Consider the following 11,848-nt stretch of genomic DNA (forward strand, 5'->3'; position numbering starts at 1 on the left):
TTGTTTCAGTCATGTCTGGCTCTTTGTGTCCCCATGTGGGATTTTCTTGGCAGAAATACTGATTTGGTTTGACATTTTCTTCCCTAGCTTATTTTACAGATGAAGAAACTGAAGCAAACAGGGTTAAGTGACTTGCCCAGAGTCACACAACTAGGAAGTGTCTGAGGCCAGATTTGAACTCAGCAAGATAAGTCTGCCTGATCCCAGGCCTGGCACTCTATCCACTGAGCCTTTATAGTAAGCACTTAATAAATGTTTATTGACTGACAGATTGATTTGTTGTTTCTATGATTTGTTCTTTGGTTCAACCACTCTAGGATAATATTTTTAAATTTATTTAATTTTGAATCATTTCTTTAAATTTCCCCTATTGCTCATAGTTTTTATTGCAATATGGTCTGTAACGTATGTATTTATTATTTCTTCATTTTCTCTGAGTTCTTTATGCCTTAATAAATTGTCAATTTTTGTGAAGATGTCATGCAAGGCTGGAAATTATGTATACTTATTTTTCTAATTTTGTAGTTTCTAACTTTGCCAATATTCCATTTTGATCCTTGACTTTGTTCTGCTTAAATTTGTTTATGTCTAAAAGGGCTACATTAAAGTTACCAAAGAGTCTGGCTTTTCTGTCTAATTTTCCTTGTATATTATTTAGTTTTTTCTTTAAGTACATAGGTAGGTGCCATTCCATTTAGTGCAGATAGAGTTAATGTTATTATTCCCTTGTTTATTGTGCCTTTAAATAAAACATTAGTTTCCCTCAATGTAATTCTTATTCATGTCTATTTTTACTATTATCTTGTCCAAGATCATAATTGACATCCCATTTTTTTAGATTCATCTGAGGTATAATAGATTTTACTCCAGACCTTTATTTTCAGTCTGTATTAATTTTTATGATTTGGGTCTCTTTGTAAACCACAGATTGTTGCCATTTGCATTCTGATCAATTCCTCCATGCTCAACAATTTTGTGAGTTCATCTCATTCATATTCTCAGTTATAATTGTGAAACATATTTTTACCTCACCATAACTTATTAAAATGTTTCTTCTCCAACCCAATCTCACTAAAAAAAAATTTAGTGAAAGGAAAAGCTTGAAATCTATAGTAAGAACTATCTAATCCCAAATGTCTCCCCTCCCCATCTTTACCTCCCCCAAACTAAATCACTTGATCCTGCCCTTACTTTATTTTTTTTTCCCTTTCAGTAACTGGCTCTTGGCAGTTGAAGTTTATTTTGCTCGTGATTTTTTCCTTACCAGTTCTGCCATCCTTCTTAAAGACCCCTCCTCCCTCTCCCAATCACAGCCTAGTCACTGAGCCCTCAACCTTTCCTTGCCTCAGTAAGGTTTAAAGTAAGGTTTATGAAATTCCCCACTTTTACCCGCACTTCCTTGCTCATAAATTCTTCTCTTGTGGCACCCAGATTATAAGAATAGTGAATTTTTCCTTCTTCTTTCCAATTTTACACATTGAGTAATACTTTAAAGAAGAAATCTTCTTTCTCTTTCTTTTTAAACACCAAGGCCTTGTGTTTCCTTCCTCCCTGATTGATGCTTAGAAATGGTACGTTTCTGAAGACACAATAGTCTATTCACGAATTCCCTGGATATAAGCATTGACTATTATTTAGCCTTTTAAAGCTGCTTATTACCTTTCTAGGTTTCACCTACCTCCTGACTTTGCATTGCAAACATTCTACTCACCTCTCATTCTATTAACAAGAATGCATGGGAGTCATCAGTTCTATTAAAGGTCCATTTTTTTCTCAGTAGTCTTTTTTTTTTAATAACAAAGTTCAGGTTTGTAGGATAAGCTTATTCAAGGGTGAAGGCCTTTTTCTTTTACTTTTTGGTACATTGTATTCTAGTCTTTTCTTTCCTTTCTCATATTTACTCTGCAATAAGGTGTGACTTGGACTGTGGTTTCTTGGTACATTATTAGGCACTTCCTGAATGGTCACAGATGCTCATTTTTCTTTTCATTTACCTAGAAGCTCTGAAGTTTGGTAATCTCACTTCTGGGAATATTAAATCTGGAGTTACTCTTTTGTATATTTTCAATTTACTAACAGTTCTTTGGAAGTTTTATCCTAAGACTTCTTGAAATATAGCACCCAGGTTTTTGCTGTGGTTGTTGTTTATTATACTTTTCATAAACTCAACAATGCATAAATTATTTTGTACTATTCTGTTTTCCAGATCAGTGAGTTTTGATTGCAGATAGCTCATTTCTCCCAATTGTTTTTTGTCTTTTGACTTTGCTCTAGCATTTCCTATTACACTGAGTTTTAAAATTCTGTTAATAGGAGGTAAATTTAGCTTGGAGACTTTCATGTCGTTCTCTCTACTGGACTTCTCCCCACTCTTCCCATTCTCCATCTTTATCATCTGTATCATTTATGTTATTCACTGTCTTCTTATTCCCTTTCTGAGGTTCAACATTTTGACAGAGACCCAAAACAAAAATGTGTTATTTCCAACTAAATGGAAGACTGAACAATGAGGATTTTTTCCTACTCAACATTAATTCTACTTCCATGGCAGCATCCCTTCATCTTGCAAAAAGAAGACTTCCTAGAAAAGTACATGAATGTCATAGTAGCTGTTCTCCAAACTATTCATGGCTATTGAAATCAGGAGCCAAGGAAAAGCTAGAATCAACAACTGAAGACCGCTGAGGATTTGCTGCAATTTTATTTACAGTAAAAATGATTAATATTAAACCAGTGGGTTAAACCTAGGTTTTCAGAAATTAAGTTTTTTTTTAAAGATTCCCTTCAGATTAACGAAGCTGTAAACTTTGCAATCAAATTGTTATACTTTATTTGCTTTTGAAAGTCTAGATGGGTGTATGAACCAAAAGTAGATGAGCCACATTTGTCATTTCTATACATGAATTATGGGCAGGTAGGTTGCACAGTGGATAGCCTGGAATCAGGAAGACCTGTGTTCAAAATGTAATCTCAGACACTTACTAAGTCTGTGACCCCCAGCCAGTCATTTAACCCGTGTTTGCCTCAGTTTCCTCATCTGTAAAATGAGCTGGAAAAGGAAATGGCAAACCACTCCAGTATCTTTGCCAAGAAAACTCCATGGACAAAGTCAATGGGGTCACATTGAGTCAGACATGACTGAACAACAACAACAATAACTTCCATTATCTTCCCCAACTAATTATATAATAATTGTGTTACATTAATGCTTTATGCAATAGTAGGCTTTTTGAATCCCATAATCCTCTGTGCTATGCTAAGAGAATCACTACTATATTCCTAGAGTGACAAACCACTTAGCAAATACTGCTACCCCCCATTTATGAATGGGGTAACTGTAAGATAGACATGGAATTATTTGTTCTAAATGATTCAATTGTTAACCAAGAGAAAATTCTTTTTTTCCCTCACTTCTTTCTCCAGTACTCTAAAACTGTAGACAAATCTTTCCCTTTCTAGAAATAGGCACTTCTCTTATTACTTTGCCTTGGTGAAAGTAGTCACTGGAAGTAGTAATCCAATGGAATGAGTGAATGAAAAGAGCATTTATTTAAGCACATACTATATCCCAGCCATTATGCTAAGTACTGGGAATACAAATATAAGCAAAGAAAATGTTTCCTCCCCTCAAGAAGCTTAGAGTCTAATAAGGGAAAATAATACATAAAGGGGACTTAGGGTTGGAAAGCAGGGCAGCATGATATGGAAGTCCAGGAACTAGACTTCCCACTATAACGTCTCTGCCAAGAAAACTCCAAATGGGGTCACAAACAGTCAGACAGGACTGAAAAATCCCTGAACAACAATCCCATCCCTTGGGGCAACTAGGTGGTACAGTAGATAGAGCACCAGGTCTGGAGTCAGAAGATTTGGGTTCAAGTCTAGTCTCAGACACTTACCATCTGTGTGACCCTGAGCAAGTCACTTAATTTAAAGTTACTGGACTTCCTAGTATAGTGGTCTGGTTCAGGACAACAAAAGGTCAAAGCTTCTTTAACATAGCCCAGTGTTCCAGAGGTGGCCTTAGTCATGGTGAAAGAAGGAAGAGGATGGCCAGAGTGAAAGCAGTATGGTTTAGAAATGGCCTGGAAGTGGTATAGTGGCCTGGTCACGTATCTGAATCCAGGATCCTAGACCAGGGCGGTTGAACCAAGGATGAAAGGTTTAATGATGAGGGGTCATGACAAAAATTTGTTTTTCCCATTAAGTTGACCAAGGATAGAGTCTAGGAAATATTCCTTTCATTTGGATTCTACCAGGAATATGTACAAGTAGTAGCTAGCTATGAAGTAAGTGTGCATTACTGGCTAGCAAAGACTAATGCTGAACCAGACGTCCTATTTTGTAGGCCTGAAGTCATGGTGAAATCTATCAATGAATGCCAACTTAGGAACCCCATGAATTAGATCTATTTATCTGGGCTACAGCGTATATCATCATGCAGACCTAGACACTACTGAGTATGATTGCTGGGAAAATTGCTAACCTCCACTAATGTCTATAAAGTATTATTAAAGGAATGGTTGTAAGCATTTAGAAAGTGGAGTAATGATCACTAAAAACCTGCTTTGATTCATTAAGAACACATTATATTTGGTCAGGGGAATATGTCATTACTTTATGAATAATATATTATATTTCTGCCTGCATTCAATGGTTGCTACATGCCATTCAATGATGGGTATGTAACTGCATTCAGGATAATTGCCTGTGACAGTGCTATATGCCAAGTGATTCATGCTTATGATACATGTTTATGACATATAAAACCAGTATAATTTCCAGGGATTATAAATGTTTTAGAGAGGACGCAGTTTTCTTTGGAAATATATCACCTACAACTTGTGTGCACATAGTGATGTTAGCCTATGTGGTTGAGGAAATCATTTTTAGTGTGCCTGGAGGGAGGCTGGCCATGAATTGCTGCAGGAGAGATGAGATGTGGAAAGATCAGAGTAGGCCAATGGAAGAAAGAGGAGAAAAAAGGACTTGGAGCCCAGAAGCTGTTTGGTAGCTGCCACCACCAATAGGGAATTTTCCTTCTTCTGTGCTAGAAGCAACAGTCGTAGGTATCCTCCCAGTAGCAGTTTCTATCCTGGGAAGCCATAGTTACAAGATGTCAACGCTTCACAAATCTACTGCTGAGAATCATGGCCTTTCATTTCCCAAGGCTGCTGATTTCAATTGCTGCAACTCCTTTACTCTTCCCTGTTTTGCTGATACAGCAGCTCAAGGAAGGCCAGGAGGATAAACTCATAAATGTATTTTTTCTTTTTCTTTCTTCTCTTTTTTTTTCTTTTTCTGTTCCACTAGTTTGTAATGCCAGCTTGATAAAAGCCAGCGGGAAAGTAGAGTTTGAAGTTTGGGAGATTATAGTTTGGAAAATGGATGTTCAGAGTGTTTACTGTTTGATTCTTATCTCATGTTACATGCCTTACATTCTATTTTAAGTAAATGTTCTTTTACATTAATGTGATGTCATGTGGTTAGTTCTGGCTGGTTGGAAAAAGGTTCAGATGAAATAAGTGGGCCTTATAAGCAGTGGCTGAATAGATGATGTACCTAAACAGGAACTAGGAACCTGAATGTAGCAGTGGGGTGCTACAGTTAAAAGCCCAAGAGTTAAAAGCAAGTGCTCTGGAGTTTCAATAAGGCTGGATTCTCCCCGTGTGTCTCTGTCTCTCTGTTTCTATCTCTGTCTCTCTCTCTCTCTGTCTCTGTCTCTCTCTCTCTCTCTCTCACCCTCCCTCCCTTCCTCCCTTCCCTCTCTCCATCTCTCCTCCTTCTCCCTGTCCTTCTCCTCCTCTTCCTCTTCTCCCTCCTCTCCCTTCCTCTCTCTTCTCTTTCATTCTTTTCCATCTCTCTGTCTCTCTTGTCTCTCAGTCTCTCTCTCTCTCTCTCTCTCTCTCTCTCTCTCTCTCTCTCTGTCTATATCCCTTCTCTCATTGTCTCTTTTTCTTTGTTTCTCTCTGCATATTTCTGTTTCTCTCTGTGTCTCTATCTTTTGGGTCTCTGTATCTCTCTGTGTATATGTCATCTCTTTATCTATAATATCAAAGGGCTGAGGGGAGGAACAGTAACAAATGAAGCTTTCACTTCAGAGTCTCATGTCTTATACCAGATAGAAAAAAAACAGATCAAAATCAGTCAATCATGGCAGAAGTTATCTTTTGCTCTATTTGAATAGGCCACACACCACAGGACCAGAAATCCCTACCAACAAATAAGGAGCTTGGCTAGAATCGGGAGTTGATGGATATTATCATGGTCTCACACTTGGTATTTGGGACACACACACACACACACACACACACACACACACACATGGCAGCCTGAGCTTTCTCTGATTCCTCCTTTACTGTAGGGCAGTACATGGTGAGGATCATCAATTTGCTGTATTTCTGCAACTGAGTGAAAAACATAGTCAAGGTCAAGGCAGGATACTTTGAACAAGTGGTTTTCAAAGTGAATGAAAAATGGGGGGAATTCTATTAGCCCTGCAGCAACATAATACAGTAGTTAAACCAGAAAATGAGGAAGAATTTTATTTCTCCTTTAGATAGCATGGGTAATTTATTTTACTGCTTTGTCTCAAAATCTATTTCATTATTTCAGCAGAATTCTGGGGGATATTTGGCTCCTTTATCTTTTATCAATAGAAATATATATATATATATATATATATATATATATATGAAAATAACTTCTATAATTTTATGTCTTGACAACAGTGTACCAGGTCTTAAAAATGAAATTAAAAGGTTTAAAATGTTTATCTGGAATGACACGGGCATTTCTCACTTCATTTTAACATTTGCCCAATTGTGAACCCATACCAGCCCATATCATACCATATTAATATCCTTATTAGACATGAGTATAATTACTGACAGAAAGTTTGGCACCTTTAGGACTTCTGTGTTATTACCACATTGCAGTGCATGTCTGGGAATGGTTTGCCCATTTCGAAGGGCTTTGTGTGAGTGCTTAGGGATCTTACGGGTGGTCTCACAATCTCTTACACAAGTATTAGGACTTGAGAATGGGAACCTGGAAGTGTTGAGGTGAAAAAAAGACATGTTGATATATCTATAACTCTTTCTATATCTAAGGGGGAGGGGGAGAGACAGACATAGAGACAGAAAGACAGAGACACAGACATAGAGACACAGAGGCAGAGAGACAGAGATATACACAGCTTGAGCATGCAACATTGCTTTCCAATCTGATTTCTCACCATTTCAAAACCAATTCTATCTCATTCTCCAGAGAAAGCATAGTGTAATACATATACAGTGATGGACTTAAAGCATGGAAAGCCTGGGTTCAAATATTGCTTCTGCCACTTAATAATTGACCCTGGGTAAGTCACATAACTTTTGAGACTGTTTATTCATCTGTAAAATAAAGGGGTAGGAGGAGGTGACTCCTAAGTTTCCTTCTGGTTCCAAATCTACAATCCCATCCTCCAGCAAGACAGTAACTTTTGTTGCAAAAGAAAAAAGGCTTTGTACACAAGATATCTTGAGTTGTGAGCCCCGAGAAAGGGAAGCTGTGATTATTATAAGCCAGCAAAGAGCCATAAATAGGTGATAAAATACTGGGATCATTTCCTTTTTTGATAGCATTACTAAACCAATAATTTAGGGGAATGCCACATACATAGTATTCATTTCAGTAAGGCATTTAACAAAATTCTCTCAGAAATTCTTCCGGGAAAAGATGGAGTAAAATAAGCTGGATGGCAGTATACAGGTGGAATTGTAACTGTCTGAATGACCAAACTCTGTAGTGTGGATACATGTATAGATGTCAACCTGGAGGAGGGTCTCCTTCGGAGTGCCACAGCACTCCATGCCCTTAACCCTGTGTTTTTATTTTGGAGTTTTTTTCCCATCACTATTGGAAATCACCCAGTATTGAACAATGAGTTGTAAGTCTTGGAGTCAGAAGAACTTGATTTGAGTTACAGTTCTGCTGGGTGATCACATTACCTCTCTGGAACTCACTTTCCTCATCTGTAAAATGGATATAATCATATTAGTGCTGCTTACCTCTCAAGGTCATTATGAAGAAAGATCTTTATAAGCCTAAATATTCATTGTTTTATTGCAGAAATGAGAGCTACTGTTCTGTAACTGTTATAAATATAGTCTGGTATAGTGGGAAAGAACTCTGGATTTGAAGTCTAGGTTCCTGAAATCAAATCTTAGCTAAGCTGTGCAAACTTGGGAAATCACTAAAAGTTTCTGAGACTCAATTAACTTGTCTATAGAAGCAGAATAATAATGCTCACACTACCTACCTCACAGAGTTGTTATGGGAAAGCCATCTATAAAGTATATGCTCTCTATAAACAGGAGTTATTGGTATATTATTAATAATTAAGTAGGACATGACTGGTATACATTTAGAAATTTGTGGATGACACCAATTTGAGAGAGAAAACCTACATATTGAATGACAGAAGCAGAATGACCAAGATCTAGATTAAAACACTGGGCCAAAACTAATTCAATGATATTTAAAATGGAAAAATGTAAATTCTTACATCTGGGTGAAAAAAATTACCGTACTTGTCATACTCAGGATGTTTGACATGTGACTATGAAAAAAATCACAGTTTATTAGACTGCAGGCTATACGTCAACTGTGTGACACTGTCAGAAACACTGATGTGATGTTTTGAGTATATTCTTTGTAGCGTCCAGAATGAAAGCTGTAATAATCTCTTTGTATGTTACCCTCATTAAGCCACAGTTTGAGTCTTCTGTTCTAGACAGATCATTTGAGGAATGATTTTGGCAATTTTGGAAAACATCTACAGAAAGGAGACCATGATTATGACGGACTAGAAACCCTGCTGTACAAGGATTACTTGTAGAAACTGTTGGGTATTTCTCCTAGAGAAGAGAAGATTGGGGCGAGGGAGAGGGTTATAATATAATAACTGTCTTTAAGCTCAATGGCCTTTCCTCAGTCCCCATCCCTTGTGATCTTTCTGAATCATTACCTCCTCTTGCCAGGGATTTCAAGACACTCTTCTTGCTTAGTTCTCTTCCTACCTACTCTAGAGGCAACTAGAAGGATGTAAGTCCTTCTAAAGCACTGATCTGATCGTGTTATTGCCTTGCTCAAAAAAGCTTCATTGTCTCCCTATTACCCCTACATATTACCGGCTGATGATTCAGGGCAAATCATTTCATTTCTCAGCGCTCTATGCAACTATCTAAGGCCATATGTTGCAGAGAAGGTGCTGACCTGCGTAGAGGGAATTTCCTTATTCAAAATTCCTTATATCAATGAAATTGCAAGTTCATTCTCCATCTATCCCCTTTGTAGATTCCTTTGTTTGATATTTGAAACCCTTCATTATCTGGCTCTAGCTTATATTTACAGATTCACACACTACTCTACATCACGTACTCTAAGGTCCAGCCAAACTGACTTACATGCAGTTCCTTATACACAGCAAAGCATCTCTTATCTCCATTTTTTTTGGTACAGATTGTTCCTCCTGCACAGAATGCATTCCCTCCTCCCCTCAGTCTTTAGAATCCCCAGCATCCTTCAAAGTTCAACTGAAATGCCGTTTTCTTTCCTGATCGCCCCAGCAGCTATGAGTACTCCCATTCCACCAAAATTATCTTGTATTTAGTTTGTTTATATTTGCAATTGTGGATGTATGTGCATAATTCTTAAATTCTCCTCATCTCAATCCTTAACAGAAATGTAAATTCCTTGAAGACAGGAACTATTTTGCATTTGTCTTTATACACTGAGTGTCTACAATGGTGCCTGGTACATAGCAAGTAAATAATAAATGCTTGTGGACTGATTGGTTGATTCCTGTATTTGAAAGACTGTTTTGTGGAAGGGGGATTCAACTTCTTCTCTTTGGCCCCAGGGGGCAGAATTAAGCAGAAGTTGCAGTTTTGCCTTGACATATGGGAAAACTCCTTAGCAATTTGAGTTGTCCAAAAGGAAAATGAGTTGCCAAAGAGAGTGAGTGCATTATTACTCAAGGTCTTCAAGAAGAGACTGGATGGCCAATTATCAGGAATGTTGTAAAGGAAATGCCTTCTCTGATAAGTATTGGACTAGATGTTCTCTGATGTGCTTTAAAATTTGGAGATATTTGACTTTTATGACTTCATTCCTTTGGAACAAGATGCTGGCCATGACTTTTTATAGTACCACCCTGATGTCTGTTTCTAGTGAGGGAAAACAAAATACCTGACATTACTAATGCGTTTGGCTGCGGAGTAGATAAATGAAAAACAGTCCCCAGACTGGACCACAAGCTCATAATTTGTCATGGGAACACACCAAGTATCTGTCTTAGGTAATGGATCATCCCTCACAGCTTCACATCCTAGGATGAATCTGGAGGGCTAATGATACCCCACAGAGACCAAGCAATCTAAAAATAGCCCACTCTCACCAAAATCAGCCTGAGGACTTTGGGGCAGGGGCATGCCTTCGAAATACTAAAAAGCTTAGTTCTGGAGAACTCTTTGTTGTTCTGGTGGGACTGATTAAACACCCATGAAATTGTTTATACCTAATGGATAGGGTTTGGGGAATTAAACTGACTCTCTCCACTCCTCTCTCCTTAGGCTTCATTCATACTTTGAAATGGGGTCACCTGAAGAATCAGCAGGTTTTTATTGATCTGTGAGCAAAGTCATGTGGTAACCCTTTAATATGGTCTTTATCTGAGATAGACTATTATGAAAACTACTGTCAACTGGATTAAAGAAACCACATGAGCGGGCAGAGCCAAAATGGCAGCCGGAAAACAGGGACTCGCTTAAGCTCTCCCCCAAATCCCTCCAAACACCTGTAAAAATGACTCTAAACAAATTTCAGAGCTACAGAAACCATGAAATAACAGAGGGAACCAAGTCTCCAGTCCAAGATGGCCTGGATGGTCGTTTGGAAGGGTCTATTGCACCGTGCTGGGAGTGGAGCATAGCCCAGTGTGGGCCGGGCCAGGACAGACCAGACAGGGAGTTGGGTGGAGTGGGCATTTGTGAGTTGAGAAGTTTGCTAACTGCCAAAGCTCAGTGATTCAGGGCCTGCTCTGATAAAACAGAGGACTTTCAAGCTTTCTTGATGAAAAGAACAGAGCTGAACAGAAAATTTGACTTTCAAATACAAGAATCAAGAGAAGCATGAAAAGGTAAACAAGAAAGAGAAATCATAAGAGACTTACTAAAGTTGAACTGTTTTTGGTTATGTTCCTACATGGAAAGATGATATTTGTAACTCATGAAACCCTTCTAAGTATAAGGGTAGTTAAAGGGAATATACATACATACATACACACACACATACATATATATATATATATATATATATATATATATATATATATATATATATGTAGACAAAGGGTACAGGGTGAGTTGAATATGAAGGGATGATATCTAAAAATAAATAAATAAACACAATTAAGGGGTGAGAGAGAAATATATTGGGAGAAGGAGAAAGGGAGAGATAGAATGGAGTAAATTACCTCACATAAAAGTGGCAAGAAAAAGCAGTTCTACTGGAAGGGAAGAGGGGGCAGGTGAAAGGGAATGAATGAATCTTGCTCTCATCAGATTTGACTTAAGGAGGGAATAACATACACTCTCGATTGGGTGTTTTACCCTACAGGAAAGTAGGGGAGAAGGGGATAAGAGAGACAGAATGATAGAAAGGAGGGAAGAGCAGGGAAGGAGGTAATCAAAAGCAAACACTGTTGAAAAGGGCCATGGTCAGGGTGATAAAATTGAATAAAGGGGGACAGGATAGGATGGAGGGAAATATGGTCAGTCTTTCACAACATGACTGCTATGGA

Source organism: Trichosurus vulpecula, chromosome 5 (genome assembly GCF_011100635.1).
Source record: "Trichosurus vulpecula isolate mTriVul1 chromosome 5, mTriVul1.pri, whole genome shotgun sequence".
NCBI lineage: Eukaryota > Metazoa > Chordata > Mammalia > Diprotodontia > Phalangeridae > Trichosurus > Trichosurus vulpecula.